Source organism: Lissotriton vulgaris, chromosome 8 (genome assembly GCF_964263255.1).
Source record: "Lissotriton vulgaris chromosome 8, aLisVul1.2, whole genome shotgun sequence".
Classification (NCBI taxonomy): Eukaryota; Metazoa; Chordata; class Amphibia; order Caudata; family Salamandridae; genus Lissotriton; species Lissotriton vulgaris.
In genome coordinates this window covers 451,411,614-451,428,917 of record NC_141696.1, presented here as the reverse complement: position 1 = coordinate 451,428,917, position 17,304 = coordinate 451,411,614, and the positions used below count along the sequence as shown (strand labels likewise).

At 48.3% G+C, this 17,304-nt stretch overlaps 1 protein-coding gene across 1 annotated transcript in view; it reads left to right on the top strand.

Moving 5' to 3' along the window:
* Positions 1 to 1,001: 1,001 nt before the first annotated feature.
* LOC147697167 (lysozyme g-like) overlaps positions 1,002 to 17,304 on the top strand; it is a 194,687-nt gene continuing 178,384 nt past the window's right edge. The window contains exon 1 of the mRNA XM_086933304.1: positions 1,002 to 1,128. The gene's annotated coding sequence lies outside the window, so the exon portion shown is untranslated. The remainder of the gene's footprint in view (positions 1,129 to 17,304) is intronic.

Here is a 17,304-nt window from a genome sequence, read left to right as displayed (position 1 = left end):
TGGCACATTTGCTGCTCATTTTGGGCCCGATGTATGACCCATTTTGTCGCTCGCAAACGGGAGATGGGCCTGTTTGCGACCGCAAAAAAAGGGTCCTGGCATGTACAAACACTATTTTGCGAGTCACTGACTTGCAAAATAGCCTTTGTGACTATCGATATTAGGAAGGGGCGTCCCTGCTTAATAGCAATTCTCAATGCCATGTACTATTGTTTTGCGACTACATTTGCAGCCGCAAAACACTCGCAGTTTACCAGCTACTAGTAGGTGGTAAACCACTCGCAAATGGGAAGAGGTACCCAGGGAACCCCTTCCCCTTTGCGTGTGTGTGCAAAAATATTTTATCCAGTGACCACTGCCTGCTATTAAAAAATGAAAATGAAAAGTTTCATTTTTCTTTTTGAAATACAGCCTGTTTTCTTCAACAAAAAAACTGCTTTATTAAAAAGGCAGTCACAGACATGGTGGTCTGCTGACCCCAGCTGGCCACCATCCCCGGGAGGGCTAGCCATTCCCAATGGGGTCGCAAATTGTGCTTGCCTCATAAATATTTATGCGACCCCATTGGGAATCGCAAACAGTGTCTGAGACACTGTTGTACATTCACTTTTATGAGTCGCAAATTGTGAAGAGCAAATCGACGCAATTTGCAACTTGCAGAAAAAGTCAATGGTCGTACATCTGGTCCTTTGTTCAGAGTAAGGAAGGTGTTTTATTCTACATAGCTTTCTTATGGCTTTGTATTTGACTCTTCTACTAGGGTGAATCTTACACAGTTTGTACCAGAGTTACTGAAAATAAGCCACAATACCTCAATCTACTTCACGGCACACCCTGTACGCAATAAATATAAATTATTTTAACTACCTTATTTATATGCAATCACTTCACCTGTAGAACCTTCATTTACATTTGGGGTGATTGCCAAGCTTGGTTGGACATTAATAGGTCCCAGCAAAGTTATCCATCTGAAATTTAAATGTGAGTGGCAAAGGGAGGAAACCACAGGTGTGCTACTGGAGGAGGGAGTCTACTACTTCTCAGCAGGATCCAAGGTTGATATTTTCATTCGATCCCAGAAACCTGAAGAAAGAGCTCACAGAATTAGCTCTCTCCTGCAGTAGTAAGGTAAGTGTGAGCATACTGATCAGTAAACACATCTGTAGCAGAGGGAAAAAAGAAGTAGGGCAATGTCTGAGGGTTATTCTAAAACAATTATGAACTTTCAGATTAAAGGCAAAAAAGCCGACTTACCAATCCTTTTGAAAATTTGTACACACCTCTTCATTAAATGTAGCTGTTAAGTGGCTTGCTTATCAAGGGGTTGCGTTGTCCTTCTACTACACAGCAGCGCGCAAGAGCGACGCAACTCTCAAGTTATATTTATCAAGCCACGCAAGGCCACCCTGCGTGGCCCTGAGTGGCTTATAAATCTAGAGTAATGCAACACAGTGCAAATCACAGTGTTGCATTACTCTCCCCCAGGAAGCCGTTCCATCTGTGGAGCGTGGGTGATTTCATGCACCACCCATGGATTTTGGTGCATTCTCCAATTTACCATTAGTGTTAGACCTGGGAATGTGTCAAAATGCTTCACCTCCAAAGACGACGCATAACAAGGAGAAATATATTTATTTCTCCTCGTTGTTTCCTCTTTCTATGTGTACTGCATTCTGCAGCACACATAGAAAGAGGAAAATGTCTCAAGGGATTGTTTTTGTGCAGGAAGGTGTCCATTTCTGTACAAAAACAATACTGGTTACAAATCAGGCACCTTTGCACCATGGTACAAATTGAAAGGACTGTGCCTTCTTTACAGTGTTACTAATAGGAAGTTCAACATTTCTAGAGCATTTAGCAAAATCATGTGAGAGTACATAAAAGAGTACTTGAGTAGTACCTGTATAGTTCTACTTCCCATACTCATAAATGCTCTTCTGAATCTGCCCCATGGTGTATTTATGAAGTTATGAAGTAATACATTATTTCACTAAATCCGAGGTATGGATGAAATCTGAGGCAAGGCAGATATTACACAATTATACCATCACTGCATAGGTTTAAATGAGTGTCATTGGGATCAACATTTAAGTTCATCATTTCACAGTATTTTTTATTTCATGCTCTAAATGTACGAATGAGTGTGGCATGTGAAGATTAATTTTGTTATTGCGAACACAACAGCCCCCAAACCTCTACAGTGATTACATGTTGGGAGTGGGACTTGGAGGGAACTTGAGATATAAACAGATTCTAGGTTTCTAGGTTTGGTGAAGAGCCAATACTGTAAATTGCACAAGGCTTGAAAGCAAATGGCTGAAAAAAAGTTCATAGGGCTCCCTTCATCACGGAGAAGACGAGAGCCTTGCCACCTGCTGCATGGAGGAATGGGTTTAGGGTCTACTTCACTCAATTTTGCCATACAAAAGCTCAGAGGTCATTGCAAAATGATTGAGTTTACTGTACTTTAGCTTCCGTGCAATGAGTTGGCAGTGTTTGTGGATCTGTAGAGCGCCTGGAGTTGATTTATTGCTTCTGTAATTTTGCGTGAGAAAATTTGTTTGTGATATTGTAATTGAATTTATATAGCGCTTACTATCTTTGATGAGGCATCAAAAATGCTTTTTCGGCGAGTAGCATTGGATTGAAAAGGATAGTGGTGGGATAGAGGAGGGAAGGGTTTAGAAAGTGTTTATTTGGAGATCATGGCAGTAGAAGAGATGTGGGATGAGTACAGGAGAGATGGAGGGGGGAAAGTCTCTAGAAGTGGTTTAAGAAGGAAGATGAGGTATCCAAGGAGTATAGGATGAAAACATGAGGGAAGGGTTTGAAAAGGCTTGTTTGGGAGAGCAGAATAGTAAAAGAGGTGTGAGACGATTCAAGGAGCAGCAGAAGATGAAAGAGTCTAGAAAGGATTATTTTAGGGGTCATAGTAGTAGAAAGGGGTTTGGGAAGTTTCAGATGGTGGCGGTACAGGATATATTGAGAGAGGTTTGAAGTGAGGTTTGGAGTAAGAAATTGGGTAGTGCATTGGAGAGAGTAGTAGAATGAGGTCTAGGATGAGTCAAAGAGTGGAGGTAGAGGATATATTGAAAGGGGTATAGAGTGAGATATAGGGTTGGGCATTGGATGTGCTGAATTAGGAGTATAGTAATAAATATGAAGATACATAAGTTCATTGAAGGTATAAATGTACAATGAAGGAAATATAACTAAATTTAAGTTGGATTTAATAAACTCCGACTTTCAAGTGTTGCTGTACTTTAATCTAATTTATTGTTTTCATATATATATATATATATATTTATATATATATTTAAATAATTTAATAGTGAAGCAATTATAGATAAATAGGTATGATAAAATGTATCATACCTATGCACTGACCTACATACAAATGTATTTTTCACATCTGCTCAAGTGTTGAAGTAAGAGAGCTGCATGCCCCAAAAAGGCCGACAGTGAACTGGCATGGAGAAAGTTCATTATTGCCTTCTTTAGGTCTGGCTTGAACAAAAGATGTTTACCCCACCTGCAGCAAAGAGAGGTTGGTCACTTCATGGATTTGAGCATGTGGTGCCTGCATTTTTCCTCATGGTATAACTCCCATGGCTACCTGGCCTCACAGTATAATACCTATTGTTTGCATTTGTTGGCATCATACTCACTTCAGCTCATCGGTGGACAGCTTACCATGTGTATACTCTGTCTTTTGGTAGCGGTAGTAAGCTGTCTCCAGGATAAATAGATCTAACATTAGAGTCTGAATTGCTGGATCGGAGGTAATGCAGTCCACATTGTAGTCACTCATGTTACCCACATGCAGTCATTTTGATGGCAGCAGGGACTCTCAAATGGTGCTTTAATCTATTGTATGCCCTTTGCATTAAAGAATGCTGCTGGATTAAAAAATGCCTCTAGCACTTTCCAAAGTTTGGTGAACAAAGTCCTTTCTAAACTCCTTTTAGTGAAGCTTATCTTGATGGTATTGCTGTCTATAGTTCCACCTGGCAAGACCTCCTGGTGTACCTTGGCAATGACTTTGAGGATCTGAAAATGGCAGGCCTCACTATCAAGGCAAGCAAGTGCCCAATAGGGCAGGGCTCTGTTGTATACTTGAGCCACCTTGTAGGTGGAGGCCAAGTGCAACCCTTACAACCTAAGATCAAGACAATTCTAGACTGGATAGCTCCAACTACCCAGACTCTAGTCAGGGCATTACTTGGCCTGACTGGGTATTACAGGAGGTTTGTGAGGGGGTAAGGTAATATTGTGACACCCCTTGTAGAACTGACCTCCAAAAAGATGCCATAAAGATTAACTGGACAGTGAACTGTCAAAATGCTCTTGTCACTCTGAAGGAAGTAATGTGCTTAGCACCCATTCTTAAAGCTTCAGATTATGCAAAGCTGTTCATAGTGCAGACAGATGTCTCTGAACATGGATTGGAGCGGTCCTATCCCAAACCAATGATGATGGCCATAACCAACCAGAGGGGCATCCTAGTAAAGTACACCCTGTGAAGGTATTTAAATTGGACTAGACGAAGTCGCGTTGTAATGGCGGCCCCGCGTGGAGACGCCAGCGTCTCCACCCAGTCCTCCTCCTCCAACACACCCACATCAGCCTCCCAATCCCCCCGAAGCTTCTGAGGTGTGGGGGAGCAGTGCCTAACTAGGGTTTGGTATATGCGCAAAATCTTCCTGTCTCCTAGATACCCCATAAAAAGTTTGGCCTCTATGGTACTGAACTCAGGGATGTCCTCCAGACCCCGCAAACTGGGGGATAGTGGGTGTCTCAACTGTAGGTAGTGATAGAACTGTGCCGGCTGCAATTGGTATTCCTCCTGCAGATTCCAAAAGGACTTAATAGTGTTATCAGCCACCACATCGCCCAGCGTGGATATGCCAATGGCATCCCACCCACTGAGTCCCAACAGAGCCGCCAACTGAGGCAGCCGCCCGTTATTCCACAGGGGAGTTTCCCAAGTCAAGACACCCCACCAACCCAAGCGCCGAAGCGCCTGCTTCCAGATCATGAACGCCACCTTCGTAGCTGGCGGCAGTGTGCCACGCAACCTGGCCGAGTACAGTATAGTGTGTAGCGTGTGCTGACCCATCAGGCAGCGCTCTAGCGAATACGCTGGATCCCCTCTGTCCCTGTACCACCAATCATTGAGGACCAGCAAGTGCGAGGCCTGGTAGTAGGATAGGAGGTCAGGTGAAGCCAATCCCCCGCTGTATGTAGAGAGGAAGCATGTACGCACCGCCACCCGCACCCTCCCACCCACAAGAACTACCCTAGCACTGAGTTTATCGTACGAAACCATCGAGCTGGAATCGGGAATGGGTGGTTCTGCAACTGGTATAGGAGACGGGGAAGTGCCACCATTTTAAAAATTGCCGATCTACCGAACAGCGTCAGGGGCATGCGTGACCAGGACCTGATGTCTGCCCGTGTCCTTTCCCACACAGGTGCCACATTACGCTCCCATGCCACAGCTGGAACCTCCGACAACACCAACCCCAGATACTTCAATCCCCTGACCACTAGCTGTACCGTGGACGCCCACGATCCCACCTTAGTGTGCCCATCTAGGACCAATAGTGTGGATTTGCGGGGATTCATGTATAGGCCCGACGTCTCCCCGAAAATCTGCATGACCTCCAGCAACCGTGGACCTGTTCTATCCAGGGCCGTTAAGAAGGAGAGAACGTTGTCTGCGTATAGGGCTATTCTCAAACCCATGGACCTGCGCATCAATGTGCACCCAAGCCACCAAGGGCTCCATGACTAGGGCAAACAGGTAAGGCAACAGGAGGCACCCCTGCCGCGTACCCCTCTGAATCTTAAATGCAGAGTAGACGGCCCGCAACCCTGACAGTTGCCGTGAGGCTAATGTATAACAATTTTATGTATGAGAGGAAGCGCGGACCCAGGTTGAGCCTAGGCAGCAGGGCAAATAAATAGACCCAACTCAGGGAGTCAAATGCCCTATCCATGTCTGCCAGGAGCATCACCGCTGCTTCCCCCAGCTGCCGAATCGCTGCAGCTGCCACCTGCGCCTTCCTGATGTTATGTCGCGTAGCCCTCTGGGGCATAAGGCCCGCCTGGTCCGAGTGTATCAGGGATGTCATATGTGGCAATAGTCGATTAGCTAACGCATTCGCCAAAACCTTGGCTTCAATGTTTAGAAGAGAGATGGGGTGGTAGGACGCATGACTCTCCGGAGGGCGTCCGGGTTTCTGAAACACTGCCACCTCTGCATGTCTCCAATCCGGAGGAAGCTCCCCCCTCTCCCGAGCCTCCTCCAGCACTGCTCTGTAGTGCCTAGCCAGCTGCAAATTGTAGTAGCGGAAGAATTCACTCGAAACCCGTTTGGACCTTCTCAACTCTCCCAGAGCCGCTCCCAGCTCCTCCTCCGAGAAGGGAGCCTCCAGATGGTCTCACGGTCATCTGACAGCGCTATTGGTGGCAGGTCCACTATAAATTTCTCTAACATGGCAGCCTCCAGGCACTCCCTAGGGGCATACAGGTCGGCGAAGTATTCGGCAAAGCTCTCCGCAATAGCCAAGGTATCTGTAATCCGGCCCCCTGCAAAGTCTAGTACTGCAGGCAGGGGCTGCGCATGTGGGGTACCCTGGCATAACCGGTGCAACATTTTCCCTGATTTGTCCCCCCATTGGTACACCCTACTGTGCGCAGCCAGCCAGGCCAAGTGCGCCTCCTCCATTAGCAGGACCGCACATTCTTGTTGAGACAGAAGCAATTGCCGCACTCCCAGCTCGCTACCCGACTCTCGAGTCTGGCGCTCAAGCTGCTCTATGTGAGCCTCGGCTCGGATCAGCGCCTCCCGTCGCTGCCTGTGGGCTGCTACACACCACGGTATGTCCACCCCCGCAACGTGGGCTTCAGAGCCTCCCATAATGTGGCCGCGCCAGACACTGTGCCCTCATTCTCTGTCAGGTATTGAGCAATGGATTCCCCCATGTGAGTTGTATATTCCACCTTCTGCAAGTTCCACACAGCTAGGCGCCAACGGAATGGCTGCCTAGTCCTTCCAATGTCCAACTCTATGGAAATTGGGGAGTGATCCGAGAGGCCCCGGGGCAGTATCTCAGCTGCCAGCACTCTACCCGCCCCAGCCCTAGGAACAAATAGATAATCTAACCGAGAAAATGACTTATGAACCGCCGATAAATAGGTGTATTCCCTGGCCGCGCCGTGCGCCCGACGCCACACGTCAACCCAATCCATTCCCGTCACCAATGCATGTAGCTTCGTGGGTAGGCTTCCTCTGGCCCCCACATCAGACCCGGACCTATCCAGCACCAATTGCATGACATCATTCCAATCCCCCCCCAGGACTAACATATCATCTGACATCTCCGCCCAGAGTAACCTCAGCTTTTGTATTAGAGTCCATTGCAGCAGAGGCAGAGAATACACACTACCCAGTATTATGGGAAAGCCACCAATCTTTCCCCGAATGAGCACATAGCGTCCCTGCAGATCATACCATTGTTCTTCATGTGTGTACTGAACCCTCCGGTGTATCAGTATAGCCACTCCCCTCGACCCCTGCTAAAGCCTGAATGGAACACCTGCTGAAAGCCAAAATGCGGCAAGCACAGGACTCTCGTGCCCATAAGGTGTGTCTCCTGCAACATAAGGATATCCGCTCGCAAGCGCTTCGCATGCTGGAGTACTGCCCCCCACTTGACCTTATCCAACATCCCTCGAGCATTCCAGCTCACAATACGAAGACCCCTTTGCTGACCATGCCCCCTTTCATTCAGGCTAGCCATCCGAGAGACTGTTGTCATGTAATGCAGACATTAAGCTGCGGTGGTGTGAGTAAGCATCCCATCGTGCCTGTGGTAAACAAGTGACCTGGTGACCAAAACTACCCCAACCCAACCAACCCCTCCCCATATCTCAACCCCAACTCTGAAGTATCTGTCGCGGAGGAGCTAACCCCAAGTCCCCAACCGGAGAACCGGGCCCACCCCAACCAATAAATCCCCAATTCACAGCCTAAAAACATGTAGTAGAGCTTATGCCAGTCCACTACCAGTGGAAGCACAAGCCCAGTTCATGGCAATCTGTCAAGTGTCACAAATGTTTTGCCATACATCTGCTGCTGCCCCCATCATTTCTCCAAGATCTGTTCTTCCAGGACCAGCCCCTCATGGGACACCACCTCCACGGACCTCGAGCGCCTCCTCCTGGACCGCCGCACTTTGCTTCTTTGCCACTGGCCGGGATCCCCCCGGGGCAATTCCTTCGCCGAGGGGGTCAGGATCTCTACCCGGTGGAGTGTAGGGCCGTATCCTGATCATCTCGTCCGTCCATCGGAAGACCTCCTCTGGGCTGTCAAAGAAATGAGTGCGGGACTGAAAGACCACCCGAAGACGCGCAGGAAACAAGAGGGTGTAGGGAAGTTTAAGCGCCCTTAGCCGCGCCTCCGCGGCCATAAATGACTGGCGTTGCTGATGAACCTGCAGCGTATAGTCGGGAAAAATCAGGATGCGAGCATTTTTGTATAGGAGTCGTTCTTTAGCCGGGGCCTGTCTCAGGATGGTGTCCCTGTCCATATAATTAAGTAGTTTGGCAATAACTGGCCACGGGTGGGCCCCTACCGGGGTTTTTTGCATAAGTGCCCTGTCTATAACAAAGCACCTTGACAGCGACTCCGGCGGCAGCCAATCCTCCAGCCACGCCGTGAGGAAATGCTTCATGTTTCCCTCCTCGTAGCCCTCCGGAAATCCAACAAAACGGAGAGTGTTGCGGTGAGCCCGACCCTCTGCATCCTCTGGCGTAGTACCAAGCCTTTCTGGACCGTTTCCATTGCCGCCACCTTCCTCTTGAGTTCCGTCACATCATCTTCCACCCCGAGATGCGAGTCTCAGCCTTAGAGATGCGGGATACTGTGTTTTGTAGGTTGTGGCGCAGCAACATAACATCCGCCCAAACTGCGCCAATTTTAACATCTAACATGTCTCTGGCCAGGGTAATGGCGGCCATAAGGGCTGTGTTGTCCGGCACCGTTCCCAGCTGATTCCCAGTCACTCCAGACCTCCCACTTGGGCCAGTGAACTTGTCTATGGGCCCTTGTTTGGTTGCGCCATGGCCCCCTTTGTCCCTGGTCATAGCTTCTCGCCCGGCCACACAGTCGTCCACCTGGCCCCTTTTCCACCCGGGCATTTCAGCCAGTCTACCCCGCTCCGGAGGGTCTACACTGCACTCCCCCCGAACCACAGGCCCGGCTGGCCACTTGTCCTGCAGCGATGTCCAGTTCCGTGGAGGGGGCCAAGCGCGCACCACAAGGCGCGAAAGTCAGGGCAGACCAGCAGTCCAGACCGCGGGGTTCCAACCCCATTGCTCAATAGCCCCACCGGGCCTCGTCTCCTCCGCCGCTCCACCAACTGCGGGCAACCCCACCCGCGTCCCGGGACCAGAGCCGCACAACCAGCCTGCACCAGTACAGTCCGCGAGGGGGGGGAGCCTCTGCCACAGCACGACACAGCTCGGCCAGGCGGCCCACCGCAGGCCAGTCCGCTGAAGCAACTCTGGGCCCGCCGCCACGTACTTCCTGGCCTCTACACTGCCGCAGGCTGCACTGCCGCCTACGCTGGATCTCTGCCCCACGACAGTCCTGGCTGCCAAAGGGGGGCACCGCCAAATGGAGGGGCCCAAACTACGCCCGGCTCGACTTCCTTCAGGCGCAGCCCACCAGCCCCACGGGGACGACCTCCATCCGCTGGCGGGAGATGTTCCAAAACCGCCCTCCAGGCGCCGCTCATATCTTGGGGGGGGCCTGTCCACTCAGTATCTGCCTCCACCTGTCTCAATGCGAGCTACCATGCCCCCTATCCAGCATGAGGGGGTGGGACGCCAGGGGCCAAATCTGCACACAGTTACCCCAAGGGCCCCCCGTGGCACGACCACACCGCCGATCCCCGCAGCGGCAGTCCCCGCTAAGGAGGGGGCTCGCAGGGAGCCAGGACTGCCGCCCCTCTCAGCAGCTGCCTAGCTCCGCTCACCTTGTCCGCCCCCTCCAGGCACTCGTTGGGCTCCAGGCGCCGCTCCTCGGCACCTCGGGCTCAAGGTGTCGCCGGGCCTCCGTCTTCCACTCGGCCAATCTTCTTTCGATGCCAGTCGCTCCCTGGGCCCGCGACCTCTGAGCAGCCAGCCAGTCCCCTGGGGGACCTTCCGGACCTCGCACCTCCCGTGGGGGGTCTCTCAGCCCGGCCCGGCAGCTCTCCGCAGGTCAGACCAGCCGCAGCCCGGCTGTCACGTTTTCCCCGGCCTCCACTCCTCCACAGGCCTCAGCCGGAACTCTGCCCCACGACGGTCCCGGCTGCCACGAAGGACACCGCCAGACAAAGGGACTCCTGCCGCGGTCAAGGCGGCAGCTCAGTAACGTTAATAATACCAGATTGCCAGGATTAATACAGGATATTATATGGGCTGGACGAAGCCGGCTCAAAGCACGTCCGCCATGTTTGGCTACCAAGCCACGCACCCCTGGATACCTTTATTTTTACCTTTTACTAGAATATTTTAATTCTTTGGGGTCCTAAAAAACACCTTCATGTCTTGGTCCTACTCTTATCTCTTATGGTTATAATTACAATCCCCAACTAACAGAACAAAATTGGCAGAAAAAATGCCACAAATGTATCAATTATGCTATAACACATGTCACTTGGCACATGTTTTATTGGTCATTGGTTTAGTAAGCCAAATCTCATATACTGGAGAATTTGCAATAAATATTACTAATAACAAAAGGGCATATTTCTAATCTTCCCGCAGGGCAGCAAACAAAGTTGCTGCTCTGGGTTGCAGAAAGGAAGAGAGCAGAAATGCCTCATATTTATAAAGATGTGGAGCATTTCTGCTTTCTCCTGCACTGGAGCACTGTGGGCAGCAAAGCTGCCAACGGAGGCACCATAACACCATTGTGCAAGCCGTCTTCAGCCAGGATACCTTGACTCCAGTGGCATGGAGAGCACAGGACTCATGTCTGAGCATACCCCTCCCACTCGGGGTGACAAAAGCAAAAGCAACAGTTGATGGACAGAATGCAGAACAATGTCATACATTCACCCCAGTACAGAGATCTGGGCCTAAATCCATCGTTTTTTCGCTCACCACGCCACCCCAGTTCAGACATGGCCATATGCAAATCAGCCTTGAAACCGGTCCTAGGATGATTGTTTCCGGTCCATGGAGGACCTGGCTTGGAAGTTCGGGCTGGACTGTTCCCATGGGGCACAGCGTCAAGACTGATTTGCATATTTTTTCATTTTTTGGCTCATTTTTTCTTTGCCTGCCCGGCATATAGGGTTGCCAGGAAGATATGGTTAAAACCACTATGTAAGGGGTTGGGCCTTAGATGTCATAAAATGGCCCTACGGGTCCTCTGTACTGATACGTCCTCCGTTGCTATGGTGTGTGTGGTAGCTAAATATTTGGGAAGTGCGTGGCAGACACGTATAAGGAGGCCCATGCCCACCCCCACCCAACCCAACCGCCAGTTGGCCCCAAGGCAGGGGTGCCTCTGTTACAGACAGGATTGTTTTTATTGCATGAAGGGATACCTTCATGTACAATAACAATCCTTAAAGGCATTTTCCTGCTTCTATGCGTGATGTGGAATGCATCTCGCATAAAAAGAGGAAGTAACAAGGAGAAAGGACGATATTTCTCCTGGTTACACTTCACTGGGCAAGGTGTAGTCTTTTGACACATTCCAAGGATTACTTGCATTAGTGAATCTAGAAATGCGCCAGAATCCATGGATGGATGCATGGAAATACCCATGCTCCACCCATGGAATGCCTTCCAGACCCAGTGTAAAGCAACACAGCACAAGGGACTGCATTGCATTAGTTTCACTGTAAAAAGACACGGAATGAAGTCCAAACCGCTTGCGTGGCTTAGTAAATCCCAGTTAAGGACTTGCGTTGTTTTGCAATGACCTACATGACGCAAGAATAACCCTATTCTACAGTAAATATGTGACAACACTTTTTGACACACAACCAAAAATGACCTGGGATTCCTTAGTTTCCAGCTGTCAGAAAACTGTTCTACACTTAGGGCCAGATGTAGGTAACTTAATTTTACTGATTCATAAATACCGAATTTTACCGATTCGGTATTTATGAATCGGTAAAATTGAGGAGGGGGAGATATAGAAAGAATCGGTAATTGAATTACCGATTCTGTAAGAATCGGTATTTACCGAATCGGTAAATACCGATTCGGTAATGCCCATTGATTCCTATGGGCTTCAATGCCCATAGGAATCAATGGGCATTACCGAATTGGTATTTACCGATTCGGTAAATACCGATTTTTGCAAGGGTGCAGGGGGTGTCACTTTGACACCCACTGGCACCCCGATTTAAGGCATGTGTGACATGTGGCACACAGACATGCCCTAAGGGCATGTCAGTCTGTCACATGCCATAGGTGTGCATGCACACATGTGCATGCACACCTGGAATCGATATTTTTCCACCCAATTGGATTGGGTGGTAAAATACCGATTCGGTAAGGCCTGTGGGACTCAGAAGAGTCCCACCTACATTTCAAAATTACCGAATCAGTAAAAATACCGATTCGGTATTTTACCGATTCGGTAAATTTACCGAATCGTTAAAAAAGGGCCCCTACATCTCAAATGACCATTTACCGGTCGGTAACGGCCGAAATTGGCCGTTACTGGTCGGTAAATGGACACCTACATCTGGCCCTTAAAGAGTTGAACTTTCATGGGTTTATTTACAGGCCTGTTGTGCTGCCGTAACATCACTTTTTTGAGGTTTTGCAGTGCAGAGTGCAGACCCATATTTAGGAGGCTACCAACATCACCAGGTGTGGCCTTTCATGGCCTCATAGATATGGTGTAAGGCAACGCACCGCAAGTCTCAGAGTTGTTTCACACTGCATCAGGGAGGTGTGCCATGGGAGTTGCGGTGGTGGTTCTCACTCAACGTCCATGGTATTTGACGCATTCCCAGATTTACAATACACCATAAATCTGGTTATGCATGAAAAGAATGCACCTCCCAAGGGGATTGTTTCTGTTCATGATGGCGCCCCTTTCAGCTCAAAAACAATTGCGCCAACAACACAACACCCTTGCACCATGGTGCAGAGGGTGTCTGCGTTGGCACTAGCCACCAATTTATGGGCCAGCGCAGTGGAAGAGGACAGGACAGAGCCATATCTCCTTGACACTGCATATTCCTGCCCTTTATTTTTAACGTAGGGGTGTGCAGCAAAGTGACTTGTAGCACTGCCCTGTGCCAAATTGTTGTAAATTAGGCCCTCAGTGTCTAAATACCAAGGGTACTGATGATCTCGTTGCTAATTATGGGGAGAGGGCACAGGCACAGTTCAACAGAAGACCAATTTCTGCTCAAACTGGTCGCTATAGTCAAAGCTCAGCCAAGACTACTGACACTGAATATTTTTTAGAACCAAGAGGATGAAACATGATAGGACTGCATTTGTTATATGGACCAAAAACAAAAGTTTCACTATGTACGGGGATCTCATGCCACTTGAAACAATTAGTTACCACCTGAAACTGGCAAACTAGAGTTAATTTCCAGCTTCAATCAAACTGTTGCAATACAGTATTTCGAAAAACTAGTACATACAGAGGGGGTTCAGAAATCAGCTAAAAAAGCCTAGTCTATCCAGACGTGATTCAATGTCTTACTGTGAAAAGAAAATCCATTGGTTCCTCTCGGGCTTAAAATCGGACTAATTGGGATTCCACATGGTGGGAGTGAGTCACTGTGCCATTGCTAATGGAAGGCCCTATTAAACAATCAGTTCTTTCCATGACCTGACAACTTCATTGCATCCTAGGAGTTTTTTCTGGGGTTCTCGCGACATATGAGGCCAGGGAAATGAGCTTTAGTGGTAAGTGCTAAGTGTATGAAGGGCTGCCAGGGGCACTGAACCCAGGTTTGAAGGAAGTCTTCTGGCCCTCTTAGACCCTAAGAAGTACTCTTCAGCTAGGAGATGATATCTAAGGGACCCTTAGTGTTGCAAAGAGGAGCTAAAGTTAGGCAGTCTTCAAGTCCAAGGATCCATTTAAGGGCTCAATTTTTTTTCAGAAAGGCCTATAGGGTACTATAGAGAGGTTCTGAGAATTAGTGGATGTGGTCTGGCCAGTCCTGAGGACCAGGAAGAGACTTTTCAGATCTGACATTTGAGGGTGAGCAGTAGGACCATAGGAGCCAGTAGATTCAGTCGAAGAGGTTCTTGGTATTGGTAGGGTGGTGATCAAGAGTTGTGAGAGCTGGGAGAGGGTATTTGAGACACCGTTGAGAGGCAATAAAGGGTTCATGTGGGAAGGTGAGTCCAGCTAAGGGTTTCTGAGAGTTGGATAATGGTTTCCCTGGGCTAGGCATGGGGGTCTAAGAATGAGTTGTAGATTGACTCTGGTGGACTATGGAAAGGTCTCAGGTGTCTGGAAGAGTGCAAGGGCTGTAAAATGGCCAGTATAGAATTTTGAAAGGCTCTAAAGCCTGACCGGGTGGGTCTGAATGCTGGAAGGGTGAGTCTGAGGGCTAGTTGTAGGTGGCTAGAATCAATTAGGAGTCTAAGAGCCAGCTTAGGGACTCTGATGACTGTATTCATTTTTGACATTCAGCCGCCAAGGGTGTTTGACGGCGAGCATATCGCGCCTGGGAAATGTGGGCATCCTTGGCTTATGAAGTCTGTCTCTAGCATACACTTAGCATTGGCTTAATGGCAGGCATTCTTTGCAGACAAGTGTCAACCCTGATTATTGTGTGCATCCATTACATTTTAGAACTTCCCTTGGCGATATAATGGGTCTTACATAATTGCATTCATGCTCAGCATATTGTGGGCAGTCTTAATTGTGCAGAAAACCTAGTATACTGTATTCAGAGGACGTTACCTGCTAGGAGGCAAAAATAGATATCTTTAAAAACGAAAATCCTTTAAAACGGACGAAAACCCTGATTTGCACGCCTTCAAATCAGGCTTTTAGGTTGTATTGATTCCAACCTGAGTTTTTCTATTTTCCATTCACATTTATTTTTCACTACTCAGTAGCAAATATTTATAATGGTCCCGAGGAAGGCCTTGGATAAAATGACATCCAGATAGACTGGAACATGTGGACCAGAACCAGTTACATCTAAGCAGTTCATCTGTTTATACTGCTTTGGCACTGTTTTTAATTTGGATTGGCAGAAGGTTCCTATTAAAACTTTTTTCTTCTACTACCAGTTTTATGTTTACATTTCACACCTATGCACTGCGTCCATCACTCACTTTTCACAACTGCAATTTCTCACTTACCTTCTTTGTTTGAAAACATCCATGAGCTCTCCTTTCTTAGTGAGAAGGGAGTAGCCCATGATTACACTACTGAGTAACTGGGAAGGAGAACCCAGATGATGAAGCATATCACTACGGTGAGAGATGGGTTTCTGTCCTTTTTAGAGGATTTTCCTTTTTAAAGATATCTAATTTGCCTCCTAGCAGGTAATATCCTCTGAATACAGTATACTAGGTTTTCTGCATCAAAATAGGTTTTTACGCCTTCTATATTTTCTAGACCCATGGATTGTGTATTTGTTTATAAGTACACCAAGGGGAGTATATACATGCTAGGTCTTTTAAACATTCTCTTAGACACTCTATATATAGTGTGTTTCAAATATCTTTTTTCAGTTTTAATTGGGACCATTCAAAGGCAAAATCGTAAACATCCCTGACATGCACAGGTGATAGAGGGACATTTAAGGCAGAATTGGCTACTATATGGCAGTAGTACACATGGGTTCTTGATTAAAACTGACGAGCTAATGCCTGGTAACTAAATGTCAATTTATTGAAAACTACTAGATCATATTTTGGAACCAAAAATGTGCCTTTTCACACACATTACATGCTTTGGTGGGGGAGGGGCAAAAACAACAGTTGATGGACAGAATGCAGAACAATGTCATACATTCACCCCAGTACAGAGATCTGGGCCTAAATCCATAGTTTTTTTGCTCACCACACCACCCTAGTTCAGACATGGTCATATGCAAATCAGCCTTGACCCTGTGCCTCATGGGAACAGTCCAGCCCGAACTGCCAAGCCATGTCTTCCTTGGGCCGGAATCAAGCATCCTAGGACCGATTTCTGGCTATCAGCCGTCTTCAGCCAGCATAGCTTGACTCCAGTGGCGTGGAGAGCACGGGACTCACGTCTGAGCATACCCGTCCCACTCGGGGTGACAAATGCAAAAACAACAGTTGATGGACAGAATGCAGAACAATGTCATACATTCACCTCAGTACAGAGATCTGGGCCTAAATCTGTCATTTTTTTGCTCACCACACCACCGCAGTTCAGACATGGCCATATGCAAACCAGCCTTGACCCTGTGCCTCATGGTAACAGTCAAGCCCGAACTGCCAAGCCCTGTCTTCCCTGGACCGAAATCAAGCATCCTAGGACCGGTTTCTGGCTATCAGCCATCTTCAGCCAGGATAGCTTGACTCCAGTGGCATGGAGAGCACGGGACTCACGTGTGAGCATACCCCTCCCACTCGGGGTGACAAATGCAAAAACAACAGTTGATGGACAGAATGCAGAACAATGTCATACATTCACCTCAGTACAGAGCTATGGGCCTAAATCCATCATGTTATTGCTCACCACACCACCGCAGTTCAGACATGGCTATATGCAAACCAGCCTTGACCCTGTGCAACATGGGAACAGTCAAGCCTGAACTGCCAAGCCATGTCTTCCCTGGACCGAAATCAAGCATCCTAGGACCGGTTTCTGGCTATCAGCAGTCTTCAACCAGGATACCTTGACTCCAGTGGCGTGGAGAGCACAGGACTCATGTCTGAGCATACCCCTCCCACTCAGGTGACAAAAGCAAAAGCAACAGTTGATGGACAGAATGCAGAACAATGTCATACATTCACCCCAGTACAGAGATCTGGGCCTAAATCCATAGTTTTTTCGCTCACCACGCCACCCCAGTTCAGACATGGCCATATGCAAATCAGCCTTGAAACCGGTCCTAGGATGATTGTTTCCGGTCCATGGAGGACCTGGCTTGGCAGTTCGGGCTGGACTGTTCCCATGGGGCACAGCGTCAAGACTGATTTGCATATTTTTTCATTTTTTGGCTCATTTTTTCTTTGCCTGCCCGTCATATAGGGTTGCCAGGAAGATATGGTTAAAACCACTATGTAAGGGGTTGGGCCTTAGATGTCATAAAATGGCCC